This window comes from Echinops telfairi, unplaced genomic scaffold, assembly GCF_000313985.2.
Source record: "Echinops telfairi isolate 266 unplaced genomic scaffold, ASM31398v2 ScPeMD7_7469;HRSCAF=8507_0, whole genome shotgun sequence".
In the NCBI taxonomy this organism is placed as follows: Eukaryota; Metazoa; Chordata; class Mammalia; order Afrosoricida; family Tenrecidae; genus Echinops; species Echinops telfairi.
Window position 1 is genome coordinate 70647752 of NW_022111372.1, and position 3197 is coordinate 70650948.

General features: G+C 42.8%; 1 pseudogene; it reads right to left on the bottom strand.

Annotated features, from left to right (window-relative positions):
• Window positions 1-2365: 2365 nt before the first annotated feature.
• Window positions 2366-2903, bottom strand: LOC101640219 (annotated as a pseudogene).
• Window positions 2904-3197: the final 294 nt, after the last annotated feature.

Sequence of the window (3197 nt, forward strand, 5' to 3'; positions counted from 1 at the left end):
GGTCTGATGATCAAAGAGCGAGAGACAAGAAAGGCGAGACTCACCAAGGCATTTATCTCTCTGCCCTTCAGTTAATCCCACTCACCATCACTTGTCTTAACCTCAGTTTCCTCATTTGTCTGATGATTACCACCAACTTTGCAGGTCTCCAAAAGAAATAAATACTTAGTTTAGACCACCGGGTGATCTAGACATTTTCCAACAGAGGAAGATGAGAAGGACTGCTGAGATGGAAATCCCTCTTCTATATTCATGCAGGGTGAAGGCAGCTGTGTTGATTTCCTTTTAAGTATATGTGTCACTTCAACTATAATTACCTGTTCCCAAATTCAAACACAGACTGGGGAGGAGGAAACTATATGAATCTAAAATGAGATTTTTATTAAATAGAGGGGGCGGTGGAGCTCATCAAAGTTCTAGCCAAATCATCACTTTCAGGACGATTAGAACTGATGAAGGAAAATGGGCTTCAGATGTCAACAGTCATGGGTTCAAATCCAGTTAGAAACCCGTTGCTGTTGAGTCGACTCCAGCACATGGTGGCTCCCTATGTGTCGGAGTAGATCTCTACTCCTTAGAGGCTTCAGTGGTTGATTTGGGGGTACAGGGTACATTGTCTTTTTCTGAGATGCCCCTGGGAGGACTCAAACCTCCAACTTTTTGGTTAGCCACTGAGCAGGTGCAGGCTAAGGCTTGTACTACCCGGGGACTCCAGTCCTGCAGCCTCCACTTACTAGCCAAGTGGCTTTGAGTAACTCACCCAACCTCTCACATCCTGTGTCTCTTCATCGATTAAATGGGGATACAATTACTACTGACCTCATGGCTTTTATAAGAACTGGAGGAAAAGCAAGAACGGAAGGAGAGAAAGCCCACGGTTTGCAATGTCATAAACTCTTAGGAAACGTCTATGATTCTCGCCACCACCACCAACATAAAGTCAATTACTTTAAAAAGAAAAGAAATGCGAGCTGCTTTTAGTATACGAGACCTCTTCCGAAGACAATGTACTATTTTTCATAATAAACATTTTCAATTTTCATGAAAAAAGAATAATTTATCAATTACCAAGGGTTTGTGAGGAAGAGCGGGGAGGGGGGGAAAATGAGGAGCTGATATCAAGGGCTCAAGTAGAAAGAAAATGTTTTGAGAATGATGATGGCAACAAATGTACAGGTGTGCTTGACACAATGGATGGATGTGTGGATTGTGATAAGAGTTGTACGAGCCCCCAATATAATGATTTTTAAAAATTATTTTCTATTTTATTGGTATTAAAAGGGTTTTTGTGTGTGGGGGCGGCGATAATGATTTGATAGTACATTTCTGGTGACCTTAACTGAAGGTCTGGAATCCCCAAGTTTGTTCTTCAGGTGTATGAGGTAGAGAACAATGACTTTCAGACAAGATCAAGAATCAACCGAGAGAAATGTGAAGAGGTGCCCAATGGGGTTCAGCTGAACTGGGATCAGATTTTTTCTAGGACAGCTTTGTCCCACAGAAATGTCATGTGAGCTACATAAGAGGGTGTATTAGTCTAGGTACTTTGGAGAAACAAATCCACAGCAACTCATGTATAAGAGAGTTTTATGTAAAGAAAGTGTGCATCGTGAAAACATCCCAACCCAATGCTGCCCAAGCCCACAAGTCCAACATTAACCCATTAACCCAACACCAGTCCACAAAGTCCTCCACCTCACAAAACAGAGGCAATGATGCCGACTGCAGGAGGAAAGCTGAGTCAGTGAACGAATAAGCAGCTCAGCACTAGCAGGGGTCTCCACACGGCTGCTCCAGCACCCAGGGCTGCATCGGGCTAGGTCCATGTGGCTTCTCCTTGGGGATGTCTTGTAGGAAGTCAATCTTGCAAGCTGAAGCAGGGAACTGCTAAGGCAGCTGCACCCTGGTGCAATCATCACAAAGCAAGAGACCTGAGAGCTAGAAAGGCGAGGCTCACCACCCATTTATCCCTCCGCCTTTCAATTAGCCCCACATGTGATTATCGGCCAGGTTGGCACAATTAACTAACTCAGAGGGGCATCAAAAAGTTTGTGGAGACATTCCTCACCACCCCTTTAAAAACCCTCACCCCCAGCTGCTGAGCACGACTTCCCTGACCTGTTGGCCTAGGTCACACGCACGGAACCTGGTCTGGGAGCTCCCCCACCCCCTAATAAAGCTATTTCTGTTTCTGCTCAAAAAAAAAAAAAGTTTGTGGAAAAATGAAAAGATTTCTACAATTTTTTTTAAGGCCCTTCTTTTTTTATATATTTTAAAATTACTTTATTTGTAACATAGTAGGGACTACATTGGCTATTTTACTCAAGTGGCAAATGAGGCAAAAGCTAACATTTTTCTCTGATTCTTAATGAGAACCTCGAAATCTTCTGTCTTTTGGAGGATTCAATTTCTTACGGGTTCTATGACACTGCCCATGGGGATACCAACGGTGCTTCAGAGTAAAGAACATGTGCTAAATTGTTCTATCCTAGGTCCTTGTTCAAGGGGCTGGTCTTTCACTTCGAGTCCAGTTTTCAACACATGATCCTGTGTTTCTTTACTATGAGGTATAGGATCTGGCAGAGGGATAGGTTTTGTATGCGTAGATGGAATGTTCACAGAAGGGTGGTAAGCAGACTATTGTCCTGCCATCTGATGTCAAAGCAAGCTCTCTACCTTTCAATCATAGTCATCTGGGAGAGGCTGTGCAGATTTATGACAAACACTGTATAAAACTCCATTTCGAATTGGTAGGAAATGTTCAGGACAGTTCTGGTTGACAGTGCCCATGTGACTGCTGCTACTGCCAGGGGGGCCACGATTCGAGTATCAGACGGCACGGCAAAGGATGTGATGAAGAGAAACTGTTTGAAACATCTGCTTCCAGGCACATCTATTTTCATCCCTTGACAGGTTCTCACGGCGAAACTGCCATCTTGTGAAAGCCCTTCTTATATAGCTGAAAGTTTCCTGTTAGTTACATGAAAAAACATACAAAGAAATGAGTGAAATTAATTTTAATCACATTTTATGTAAAATATCATTCCAATATGTAAACAATATTTTAAAAATTATTGAGATGCGTTAGAATAATTTTCCCATACTAAGTGTCTAAAATCTGATGTGTAAAACACAGCACACCTCATTTCGACCAGGTACATTTCATGTGCCTGATAACTGGCCCTGGCTAGGGGCTC